Source organism: Tupaia chinensis, unplaced genomic scaffold (genome assembly GCF_000334495.1).
Source record: "Tupaia chinensis unplaced genomic scaffold, TupChi_1.0 Scaffold000272_1, whole genome shotgun sequence".
Taxonomy (NCBI): Eukaryota; Metazoa; Chordata; class Mammalia; order Scandentia; family Tupaiidae; genus Tupaia; species Tupaia belangeri.
The window spans coordinates 7764672-7778329 of NW_006159754.1; the positions used below are offsets into that span (position 1 = coordinate 7764672).

Genomic DNA, 13658 nt, shown 5'->3' on the forward strand with positions numbered 1-13658 from the left:
GTGTGTGTGTGTGTGTGTGTGTGTGTGTGTGTGTGTGTGTGTGTGTATGTGAGAGAGAGAGAGAGAGAGAGAGGAGAGACATTCGCTAACTTACGCTCTATACCCAAGGCCCGGAGAACATCGTGAGCATAGTGGGAGGAAGGCGATAAGTGGTCGAACAGGTAGACCCTGATTTTCTTCCCATTCCTTCATCGCCACGGGAGAGAGGAAGTTAAAAAATAAGCATGTTTCTTTTGGGAGGTATATCCTGAGACAGAAGAGGTTTGTTTCTAGTTTCCCTCAATACGGCTTGGGAAAATGTTAAACCTTCCAAGATAATTTTTTTCCCCCAGAGCGTATGTGTGCTTGCTGGGGTAGGGAGAGCGAGAAAGCCCACTCAGAGGATATGGTCATCCTATAATCTTTCCCACCGTTTCTCTCTCCTTTAGGGATTTTGGGCACACGTGCACATACATCTGGTGCATTTTTAACCACCATGCCACTGGCTAGCCCCCAAGAGAATCCTGATGACCAATATGGACCTCCAGGAAGTGAATTAGGAACAGTCAAGGTAGCATCTAAGCAGAGAGAAGGACAAATAGAAAGCCCCAAGAACCACCCTGCCTTCATCTCGGCCAGTGTAGGCCTGTCGGGGTGTCAGAAAATGAGCTGGACATGGACTCAGAGGACTCGCAAGGCCATCCTGGGCTAAGGTGGAGCAGTGGAGCAGTTGACAGGGACAAAGCCCCCTTCAACCCTCAGCTTTGCTGAAAGAACTGACTGCCATTGTCAGCAGGGTGTCACCAGGTAGTGCAGGAGACATCTCTGGGGAGGCCAGTCCTGAGATCAACTGCCCCCTCAGCTGTCTCTACCCTCTAGTCCCCATTTTGCAAGGGAGGAAAGGAGGACCACTCTAGAGGGAGCTTGAATTTTGAACTGATTGCGTATCTAGCTGGAACAGACCGTTTAATCAAAGGAACCAACCGACTCCTGACAGGCACGTTTGTATTGCCCCTTATGTTAGCTCGTCCCACCAGCCCCGAGAGTGGGAATGGGGGCTTGGGAGGACATTTATATCCTTTACAGAAAGGCGCCATTGCCACGTACGGCCATCCAGTGTGCATAAACTGGAGTCTGTCACTAAGCAAAGCCTGCTACTAGTATTGTCAGTGGCTCTCCTCCCCACAGTGTCCATGTAGGTAGAGAAAGAGACCGAGAGGAGCAGAGAGGAGGAGGAAGGAAAAGTCCAGGACAGAGAAAAAGAGAGGATTTGAGGGAGACGAAGAGAGAGAGGGGAAGTGAGGCAGAGTGGGCAGGAGAAGAGAGAGAGGAGAGCGTAGATGGGGGATGACTCGGAGCTGAATGGAGCAAAGGCGTTTGCCCAGAGGACTGGACTTTGTCGGGTAAGAGGAATCAGAGAGGATCTTGGGAAATCTTGCCCTGTGATGTGTGATATGACCTCTTCTGATCTCAAGACACCTCTGTCAATAAATCCATTCCTACCCCACTCTTTTGGATTTACTTTGCTGTTTTCACTCTGATACTTTGACCTGTCGGGGCCCAAGGCCCTGGGGTCACATGCTCTTCCCAGAGTGGTCACTCAGGCTGGAGCACCACAGGCTCCCATTATCATGACGTCTGTCTCAGGTCAGATACCTTGTGTTGAAATTTATGCATCCCTTCCCGTTTTGTCCCTTGGGAGACCAGTCTGACCTGCCTAGCCCTTTAAAACTGAAGTTTGCTACGCAATCAGCCTGTGGGTTTTTTTTTTTTTTTTTCCTTCCTCTTTCCTAAGTGGAATAACCCTGGGGAAAAATGCCCTCTTTCCTTACAGGTAACTGTAGGCTTTCCTTCTAAGTCCCTTAGTCATCTTGAGCCTTCTTTGGATCTGCCAGGCACTTCTTCAGTTAATCACCACAGAGTCAGTTGAATTAGCCAACAGCACGCGCAGTGCTTGGCTGTGTGTTGATATTTGCAGGTTGTATCTTATCTCTTTCTCTCTTTTTTTTTTGGAAGAGGTTTTTGCTATAGGGCACATGTGCTTGCCAGAAAGACAGAGAGAGACAGAGAGACAGAAAGCAAGAAATCCACCCCCCAAGGGGAGATGGCCACGCCACAATCCCTTCTCCAGTCTCCTCTTGGGATCTTGGGCACGCACATACATGTGCCTGGTGTAAGTTTAAGCCACTGGGTCTGGCACTTGAACTGCGGTCAACTACATGGGAGTCCAGCAACATAGCCATTATGCCAACTGCCGGTCCCAATTGTGTCCTATCTCTTTCCACTACTTTTTATTGATTTCTTCAGACAATTTGCTTAACTAAATAAAAGATCCAACTTGAGTTGTACCTGTCCCAGTGATTTCAACTATCTGCTGGATTTTTCAGATTCCTTAGCACTTAGATCTCACTGCCATTCCCAGGGGCATTGGTTGGAGGACATTGCTGTTATATTATTATTTTTTTTATAGCTTTTGTATTTAGAAGTTTGGTTTACCAAGTGTGTTTACTTACAGTGACAGATCTTTTAAGTCTATTATGAAAGTCTATTTTGGGTGATTACTTGCTTTACAAGGTACACTATATAAAAATGCTGAACATTCCATTTGACCATGTGGGACCAACTGGAAACTCTGAAGGATTAAATTTCAGTATAAGGCATTGGGAAAATTCCATACAATTAAGAGGGAAATTCCATATAATTAAGAAGGAAATGATGTTTACAATTTTCTGGGGGAAAAATTGCAGAACTATTTTTTTCCCCTAAGTACAAAAGTAGAAGAGAAGGTTTCAGAAGTTCCAAAATATGTTGCCCTTATGCTTGATTTTGTGGTCCTCTTTAAGGCTTGAAAATAGCATTCGCAGAAGCAGATTGGATTAGTTGTACTATCTTTCATCGCCAAAGGCTACCTAGATGTAAGCCCAATGATGTTTGAGAATATTATTGAGTACTTCAGTACTCATGATTCCAGGCACAAAATTAGGTTTTGTAGGTTTAAAAGCTATGTTGAAGTTTTGAGGCTATGCTGAAATTTTTTAGACCAGGTCAAAGGTATCTTGAAATATTAGGTATATTGTTTTGTTTTTGACCAAAAGAACAGAAAAACGAGTCTATGCTTAAGGATGTGTTAAAGGACCCAGCAATCCATACATCTAAAGGAATAGAAAGCAATATATGCAGAGATCTCTGTACTCTAATGTTTATTGCATCACTCTTCACAATAGCCAAGATACAGACTCAACCTAAGTGTTCATCATGGTACAAATGGATAAAGAATGGAATACTATTCAACCATTAAAAATAATGAAGTTCTATCAGTCACGTAACATGGATGAACACAATGCCATTATGTTAAGTGAAATAAACTAGACCCAAAAAGAGAAAAATTGCAATTGTTATTAATATGTTTAACCTAAGAATACTTGCATGGGGGACCAGCAGGTAGCGTGGTGGCTAAGGTACTGGACACTCCCACTTGGCCAACCACCACGGTTTGAGTCCAAACCTGGTAGCTTACTTTCTCACTTTACCTCTCTCTCTCTCTCTGTGTCTCTCTCTGGTCAAATGAAAAAGTAAGTGAATGAATAAATAAAATTAAATAAATCATTCTCTTAAAAAAAAAAAAAAGAATACTGATATGGAACTAGAGAGTAGGAGCCAACTTGTGGTCTGGTGGTTAAGGTGGCTAAATCCCACATGACTGACTTCATGGATTGAGTCCAGACCCAGTGTCTTAAAAAACATTCCAGGTGTGTGTGTGTGTGTGTGTGTGTGTGTGTGTGTACATGCCCAAAATCCTGACAGGAGTGAGAAATAGAGAATGGTGATTCCTAGAGGCTAGGAAGGCTGGAGAGAAGAGATAGAATAAAAAAAGATGTTGGTTAATGGATACAAAATTATAGTTAGATAAGAGGAATAAGTTATGATTTCTATAACACAGTAGTTCACTATAATTCTAATCTTTTGAGTATATAAGAATAACTGAAAGAGAAGACTTTGAATGTTCCAACCAGAAGTAATATTAGATGTCTGAGGTGATAGAAAAAAGGAAGAATCTGTTAGAGGTGCAAAGTAACTAATTAACTTGAGTTAATTATCTAGGTAATTCTAATATAAAAGTCCAGAATATTCATTAAAGATAAAAATGAATTCTCACTGAATCTTTCATTGAATTAACTTTGTTTTCTTTATGGAGAATCAGTCTAAAACTGGGAAGTGAAAGATTAGATGTAATATATATTTTTAGTTTGTCTATGTGCCTCATGTTGGTAGCAGATTATTTATTTGAGGCACTGAAGGGTGCCTGCTGTTAGAAACCATTTCAACTAAATGCTCGCTTGGGCTGGCTCCGTGACTCGGTGATAATACACTGCTCAGCAGTAGCCGAATCCACATGGCGCGTGTGGTTTGCACCCCAGCCTGGGCAGCCTGAAACACTCCAGGTGTGCATGTGAGGGCTGATGTTCACTGGGCTGGAGAACAGCAGAAGGAGACGTCAGTGTGACCAGACCTGTGGAGGGTGCTCATCTCTCTCTTCCTCATGTACATGCACAATCACTTATCCTCCTGAATAAAGAAATAAATATAAATACTTGCTTTGTTTATTTAAATTTCTTTGGCTCTTGCCTTATTTCTTTCCATTAATTCTCTTGTCCAAAATGAAAAGAAAATGGCTTGGGATGTGCTTCAGTTCTCAAGTTTGCCCATTTATTTTTCCAGCTGTCAGTGAGCTCATTAATCATGATGCAGTCCTTGGGGAGAGGGGACTAGAGGTATGCGTTGTGAAAGAAAATGACAAGGGTGCAGTGGAAGATGGGGCCAACTCAGCTCCCAGAGCTGCTGTGGTTATCCCGGTCTTGGAGAGTAAATGAACACAGTCGTTCTCAGGCCACACGCGTCCGGTGGCATACACTTGCCAACACCTCACCCTGAAAATTATTCAATTACACGAAGGTCAAATTATCATCCTGAAAAATTCGATGCAAGTGCAGTCCACTTACTCTCAGTCCTCCTGTTTCTTCTGACATGTAGCTGTGTTTTTTCCCTTTACGGCAGGCAAATCACAGGTGACAGGTGACATCACATTTGAGGAGTAATCAAGATGACTAATTGACATTAAGCATGGACATATCAGTTCTGGAGAAAAGGGTCTGAGGTCAAGGGAGAGCAATCTTTTTTTTTTAATTATTTAATTTTATTTATTGTCATTATTTTATTATTATTATTATTTTTGAAATCGACCAGAGAGAGAGACATAGAGAGAGAAGGAAAGTGAGAAAGCAAGCTGCTAGGACTTGAACTGAGGTCAGCCATGTGGGAGTCCAGCCACTTCAACCACCAACAGCCCTAGGAGAGCAATCTTTTAAGCGCAGAAGAAAGGAGTATCAAATAGGCAACTATTTTGAGAACTTTGACCTTCTAATAAATTGCATAATAGTATACTCACCACTATAATATTTTACATTTTCAAAATAATTTTGGTCTAAGTATTTCAATTTTTTTTTTCTATAGGACCTGTAGAGAGAGCGAGAGAGAGACAAAGTGAGAAATCACCCCCCCCCCATCCCCCAGGGGGTGGCCATGCTGCAATCCCTTCTCCTCCAGTCTCCTCTCAGGATTTTGGGCATGGATGTATACACCCTGGGCATGATTTTTGAGCCTCTGGTCCAGGACTCAAACCATGAAGTTGATGTTTGGGGCCTAGTGCCTTAACTGCCACGTCATTAGCTGGTCTATATCTTGGGCATTTAAAAAAATTATTTATTCAATTCTGTTTGTTGTTATTTAACCAGAGAGAGACAGAGAGAGAGAAAGGGAAGGCAAGAAAGCAAGTTGACCTGTCTGGGGCTTGAACTGTGGTTGACCATGTGGGAATCCAGTGCCTTTAACCATCACGCCACCTGCGAACCCCCTCCTGGACATTTTTAAAGATATAGTATTGCTATTATAGTTCTATTTTTATGTAAGTGGAAATAGTGGGTTTCCATATGACTAAAGCAACAAGAGAAAGGATCTAGCATTGCTTAGTGTTAAACAAAGCTAGTAATTGATGAGAAGCAAACAATCAAAGAAAAACATACATAAATATAATGACATTAACCAATATATGTCTGGAAATGTGATGCCAGCAAGTCTTCGTTATTTAAGTTTTTGTCTCTTTTCTCTTCCTAACAACCCCAAATTTTTGTCTCTCTTCAAACATAATTTTAGGCATGATTTAAAATCAGATTTCTGAATTTCAGCCAGTATAGTACCTCTTTTGGAAATAGTTCATTTTAAGCACTTTCTTTCCTTAGGAATTTCAACCAGCATTGTGTTTCGTAAAAGGACTTTAAAAGTAAGAAAATTTTTCTTTTTGTAAGTACTGGTTCCTTTCTTTCTCTTTTCTTTTTTAAAAATTTTGCCAAAGATTATCTGCTGATGATAATGTGTATGATAATATCTTTTTTTTTTTTTAGAGGTTTTTGCTATAGGGTGCATGTGCTTGCCAGAAAGAGACAGAGAGACAGACAGTGAGAAATCACCCCCCAAGGGGGATGGCCATGCCATAATCCCTTCTCCATTCTCCTCTTGGGATCTTGGGCATGCACGCACACACGTCCGGCATGAGTTTAAGCCACTGGGTCTGGGACTTCAACTGCAGTCAACTACATGGGAGTCCAGTGACATAGACATTACACCAACTGTTGGTCCCGTATGATAATATTTTTAACTGGACTAATATAGAGTGTATCCATGCAGGAAAAATTCATTTTACAAGCTGTAATGATATATAATAATTGAATGTATGAATTTTTAAAACTATGAAGAAGAAAAAATAAAAAAAAATTGCCAGAGGGTCAAGTGCACTTGCTGGAGAGAGATGCGGTGGGGGTAGGGAAGAGAGAAAGCACCTCCCCTGGGGAATAGTCATGTGCAATCCTTTCTCCTCCATTCCTCCTTCTTTTCAGGCATTCAAGCATATGTGCACGCACACTTGAAGGCCTCAGTCAGCCATGTGGGATTCAGCCACCCTGACCATCATGCCACAGGCTGACCTGAGAGTCCTTTCTAGGACGGTATTTTTTTTCCCCCTTTATCTATAAATGTAAATGGGTTTTGTTTGTAAATATTTTTCTAAGTGAGTAAAGTTTAAAAAAAATAATAGGAAAGTCTTAGTTAAAATGAGTAGAAATTCATCGATTTACTTTCAAATGGTCATACTATTAAAAAAAAAATAAAAACCTTTCTGGCTGTTCCCTGATGTTAGTCAAGAACTTTTCCACTGGATCATTTTAGAAATATCCAGGGGCCAGCAGATGACATAGCGTTTACATTATGGGACTCCCACATGGTTTACCGTGGTTCAAGTCCCAGACCCAGTGGCTTGAAAAACACACCAGGCATGTATGTGTGCATATGTCCAAGATCCTGGTAGGAGAATGGAGGAGAAGGGACTGTGGCATGGCCAGCCCCCCTAGGGGGAGTGATTTCTCATGTTACCTCTTGCTGTCTCTTTCTCTTTGGAGAGTGCAAAATTGTAAGAGAAAAGTCATTTAAACAATAAAACGAAAAAGAGACCAGTAGATGACATAATGGTTATGTTGCTGGACTACCACGTACTTGACCATGGTTTAAGTCCCAGACACAGCGACTTAAAACTCATGCCGGGCACATGTGCATGTGTGCCCAGGATCCTGAGAGGAGACTTGAGAAGACATTGTGACATGGCCATCTCCCAGGGGGTTGATTTCTCACTTTTCATCTCTCTGTCTCTCTCTCTGTCTCTCCAGCAAGTGCATGCACTCTATAGCAAAAACTCTCTAAGAAAAAAACAAAGAAAGAAAAAGAAAAAGAAACATCCAAAGATTGTGATAGGATTGGTGCTTCTGAAAAATGTGTAGATTTCTCACTCTCCATCTTATTTGTCCATTATTTGGAAGAGTGCTCACTCAAGTTTTAAAAGTGTTTTCTGGTGATATTGCAATAGCATATGTGTTACTGAGTTACTAACAAAATGTAATCTTTTTAAGAATTTTTAGATTTTTGTCATAGGACACGTGTGCTTGCCAGAGGAAGACAGAGAGAGGGAAAGTGAGAAATCATGCCCCAGGGCAGATGTTGATGGCATAATCCCTTCTCCTCCATTCTTTTCTCAGGATGTTGGGAATGCACACACACTCACCACATGTATTTTTTTGAGCTGCTAGGTCTGAGACTTGAACCGCTGTTGACCATGTGGGATCAAACACCTTAACCACCACACCACCTACTGGTGGTTCTAGGAGAGACTTTTAATTAAAGTAGAGTAGCAACTTGGAAAACAGAATATACTAAACAGCTGGGATATTTAAGAAAGCTGTTTTAAAAGAATGAGTCTATTATGCCTCTTTGGTAAAATCAAAATAGTTAGTTGAAGACAATAGCAGAATTCATATTTTCATATCTCAAAATCAAAATAGAAATTCATTAAGTCTCTTCCAAAGACTTGTCAGTTTCATGTGATTTATTCTTGTTAACAAAGGCAAATATATTGGATTAAAGTTTTGTATCAAACCTATATCCTATAGGATTTAAAATAAACCAGTCTGGGTGACACATGCATATAATGCAGAAAATCACTAATGAGCGTGAGGCAGGATTCCAAGTGTATCAGATGTCCATGTCTGAGTATGTTATATATTAAAATGTGGATTTGCATTTCATAAATCTAAAGCAATGACTTGGTTTTAATATTTTTAATATTTTAATGGCTCATTCAGATCCTTTCTTCATTTCCCCCTGATTGTCTCAAAGACTTCTCCACCTCTGCCAGCCCTTGGTGTGCTTGTCCCCTAGGCTTGTCGTCCCTGGAAATACATTACCCATAGTTATATCCCCTTTGGCTACAAACTTTTCTCTTTCAACCTCCTCCACTTATCAATGCCTCTGAACCAGTTCTTCCCATTCTGCCCCTGCCGATCCTCCAGGTGCTGTGATGACTGCTACAGCTTCTCGTGTCTTCCCCCAGCTCACTTGGGAATTTTGTCTTGGTCTGACCTGGTCCTTGAGATGCATATTTGGAAAGGAGAACAGGACTGGCCAGTGGTGCACAGGCAGTCAGTACCACACTTTGTGATGCTGGACCCACATGAGAAGGCTTCTGTCTCGAGTCCTCTATACTCAGGGATGTGTGTACCATAATTCTGGCTGGTGGAGGCTGAGGCTGGATCACAAATGAGGACCCTCTTGGGAGTGCCTTTCTCTCTTTCAGAAAAAACAAAGAAACTTCAAAAATAAAAATGGGAAGTCTTCTGTGATATCTTTCCCCCAACACCCCTCTCTTCTCCCAGTCCGTTGGCTCAACATTTCAGAGTTGTTTGCTTTCCTGCTGTGTGTTGGGGGAAAGCGAGAGCAATGGAAAGGCCTGCCACACACATAACCATCCCTGCTTAGAAATAACTATTTCTTCAGTTTACATTTAGTTGGCTAAGAGAACTGCAAGGGAGACAAAAAAAAAGTAGGTATATGCAAAGATATTGATGAACACTAACAGCTGATTCAACATCAACATACTAGGATTTTTTTAGGTTTTTTTTGAGAGGTTTTCGCTATAGGGCGCATGCGCTCACCAGACAGAGACAGAGAGACAGAAAGCGAGAAATCACCCCCCAGGGGGATGGTCACGCCGCAATCCCTTCTCCATTCTCCTCTTGGGATCTTGGGCATGCACGCACATGTGCCCAGCGTTGAGTTCTAAGTCACCGGGTCCGGGATGTGAACTGTGGTTGACTACGTGGGAGTCCAGCGACATAGCCATTACGCTAACTGCTGGTTCCAACATTATAGGATTTTTTGAGAATTAAGTATGGTAAGATTTTTTTCTTTAAATTATCTATTTATTTTGCATTCACCTTATTATCTTTAATTTTTAAATTTCTTATTAATTTATTTATTTTACATACTTCCATTGAACATCATCACAGCATACCAAATGTGATTTTCCAGCCAGAATACACTGTAAAGTGGCTTAATCATACATGTTATCATCAACAAATAATTTTCCATTTCTCTGGTATCTGCAGCTGCTTTCCATTCCTTTATTCTTTCCCACATTGTGTTGATTCACAGTATATCTTAATTAATCTAAATACTTTCAATACTAAGTTCAGCTTATATACACATATCTGTGAACAAAAGTTGACTTTAGGCATGGAATTCTGTGGTTAGAATGAATATATTATAAAATAGCACCTAGCTGAGGCTATATAACTTACTGTAGTAAGGTATTTTTTAAATACTTTTTTTTAAATTTCAAGAAAGGCAGTTTTAGCTTTAACAAATCAAAATAAAAAAATGTTATGAGAACTTTGCTTAATACTTTAAGCCAGGAAACAGGTTAGGATTCTGTTTGAATAGTAGGTACATGGATCGGTCCATAACTCAAGAGAAGCCAAATTCCTTAACACTGGAAAACAAAGCATAGAAGGTCAGTAATGGTTTAGTCAAAAGTCATAAAATTCTATTTTGCCAGTTCAAACTCAAGGACTTTATCTTCTGTTGTGGTTCAATCTTTCCATTTTAAATTCTGGAAGATAATTTTCAACTCTGGACTTGTCCCTAGCATTAAGCTGGCCATTTTCTTAGCTGTTTTAGAACTCCTATTGCTATGTGTGTGACCTTAGTTTTCCTGGGATAGCATTCTCTTTCAAACTTCTTGGAGAGCTGGTCTGGTGTTGGTAAATTCTTTCAGGTTTTGTTTATCTGAGAATGTTCTTGACTTCTCTTCCCATGTGAAAGATAGTCTTGCCAGATATAGTATTCTTGGTTGAAATCGTTTTTCACTCAACACTTTGAATATATTTTCCCATTCTTTCCTTGCTTGCATTGTTTCCAATGAGAGTCCACTGTTAGCCTGATGGGATATCCTTTGTAGGTAACTTGATGTTTTTCTCTTGCCAGTCTGAGCATCTTGTCTTTGTCTGTGGTTTTGGTCATTCTGGCAATAGTGCGACTTGGAGAAGATCTTCTTGGGTTGATCCTATTTGGATTCCTTTGTATTTCCTGGGTCAGGATCTTTGAATGCCTCTGTAGATTGGGAAATTTCTTCCAGGATTTCATGGATAGATTGTCAATGTCCTCATTAATCTCTTCACTTTCTGGGATACTGATTATCTGGTCATCCAGCCAGACAGAAAGAGACAGAGACAGAAAGCGAGAAATCACTCCCCAGGGGGGATGGTCACGCCGCAATCCCTTCTCCTCCATTCTCCTCTCGGGATCATGGGCACGCACACACACGCGCCCGGTGTGAGTTTTAAGCCACCGGGTCCAGGACGTGAACCGCAGTTGACTACGTGGGAGTCCAGTGACATAAGCCATTACGCTAACTGCTGGTTCCCTTGGGTTGATCCTATTCGAGGTCTTTTGTATTTCTTGGGTCTGGATCTTTGAATGTCTCTCTAGGTTTGGCAATTTTCTTCCAGGATTTCGTGGAACAGATTGTCAGTGCCCCTTATTAGTCTTTTCACCTTCTGGAATACTAATTATCCATGTGTTTGGATGTTTAATGGTATCTAGTATTTTTCGTATACTGTTCTCCTTTTTTGGGGCTATTTTCTCAGGCTTTGTGGTGGATTTTACTAGTCCAGCAATCTTGTCTTCTACATCTAAGATTTGATTTTCTGTATGATCTAGTCTGCTCTGAATACTTTCAAAGGATGTTTTGACTTCTTGTATTATAGTCTTCATCTCCAACAGCTCCATTTGATTCTTTTTTATGGTATGTATTTCCTCTTTCAGTTCTTATAAGAATTTCCTCACCTCCTGGAACTCATTGGATTTTTTCTCCTGGTATTCATTGTCTCTCTTCTCTTCCATCTCTGTTAGTTTTTTCATTATGAATACTCTGTCTGTGGATGAAAAGGAGTTATTCTTTTCCCTTGAGGGTGAAGTATTTTCTTGGTTTCTCATATTTCTTGTTCCCCTGTGGTGATTTCTAGTCATCCTTTGGTATTCGTTTTTTCCTAGAAGATCAATCTGAGGATCAGAGAGTGCAGGAGGATGGGGTCTGCAAACTCTTTGGCATTGCATTTTTTTCCTTTTGTATGCGACTTTACCAGGGTAAATTCTCAGCAGAACATCTTCATTGCCTTCTCTCTGAAATCACTAGATCTCAGCTCTTGTGGTGGATTCAGTCTTCAAATATAGTAAGATTTATAAGACATTTAGCTCTGTGTTTGGTAAATAGTTTGCTCAGTACTTATTATTTGGCATTCCATTTCAATGAAAGTTGTTTTTCTCATTTGTAAGTCGATAAATTAACATTATACTTTATATTTCTCTCTCTCTCTTTAGTTGCTAGAGGGCATGTATGCTCTTCAGAGAGAGAAAAAGAAAGAGAAGGAGAGAAAAGGAGAAAGCATCCCCCATGCTGCAATATCCTTTCTTCTGTTTCTCCATCCTGTTGAGATCTGGGCACCTGCACGCTTGCCAGGTATGTTTTTCAAGCTGCTGGGACCAGGGATTTGAACCACACTGGTTAGTCATGTAGGATCCAGCTCCCTTAACCATTAGGCTTTGAGACTGGCCTTATATTTTTATATCTTTGAGAGTTTGGCTAGTGGAAGCCAAAATCAGAAAGGACATTCAACACTCAGAATATTGGAAAAAATTACATTTCTGGATATGTATAAACAAAAAGCAAAACCTAGAGGCACCACCCTGTGGAATCACATCTCTTCTCTGAGGTGAAACTGCTCAGTCACAATGAGTGTCTTCTTGGAATCATGCCAGATTCTAGAATATTTTTTTGTTTCTTTCTGACCTTAGCTGGGCTCTCAGGACTAAGAACTGGAGAGTAGAGTATCTATTTATTGATATAAATTTTGGATGTCATGCTTAATTATCTCTAGTAGGCTCTTTCGTCCCATTTCCATAGCAATTAGTAAACTTTCTGTAGGACGCCTGCCATGGGGTTTCCTCCTGATGAAGCTTGTAGTGGGATTTATGGAGTTTCCTGCTAGTCACTGACTCCAGCCACCTGAACTTCTAATCCTTCCAATGAATTCTATCCTTTCATCTTCTAGTCTCTGTGCTCCTTTATTTCCCAGATAAGGGTGCACCTGCCCCTGGGAGAGACGGCATGTCTACCTCAATACTTTTACTCTGTGGTGAGAAATAAAAGACATTATTATTATTATTTTTTTTTTGAGAGATTTTCGCTATAGGGCGCGTGCGCTCGCCAGACAGAGACACAGAGACAGAAAGCGAGAAATCACCCCCCAGGGGGGATGGTCACGCCGCAATCCCTTCTTCTCCATTCTCCTCTCGGGATCATGGGCACGCACGCACACGCGCCCGGCGTGAGTTTTAAGCCACCGGGTCCGGTACGCGAACCGCGGTCGACTACGTGGGAATCCAGCGACATAGCCATTACGCTAACTGCTGGTTCCCAAAGACATTATTTTTAGTTTCAAACAAAAATAAATGTATTAAGTAATAAAATGTAAAATCCTCTTGAATTATGAATCTAAACTAGAAATTGGGTGGAACTCTTGCCCTGGTCCTAGTTTGGTTTCCTTTGCAATTTTGGATATACCAGAGGATGAGTTTAAGGAGTCTCACATCTCCTACTTGCCCATTTGATTAGCTTGCACTTATTCTTACCAAGTCTAATACAGATCCCGTTCCTGCATGGCATCCTCTGATAGACCATTCCT

General features: G+C 40.9%; 1 long non-coding RNA gene across 3 annotated transcripts in view; it reads left to right on the forward strand.

Annotated features, from left to right (window-relative positions):
* The window catches only part of LOC102501946 (uncharacterized), a 28286-nt gene extending 15959 nt beyond the window's left edge, over positions 1–12327 (forward strand). For all 3 annotated transcript variants that reach the window (XR_003549574.1, XR_001370451.2, XR_334719.3), the window contains one exon: positions 12295–12327. This is a non-coding gene — a long non-coding RNA (uncharacterized LOC102501946). The remainder of the gene's footprint in view (positions 1–12294) is intronic.
* Positions 12328–13658: the final 1331 nt, after the last annotated feature.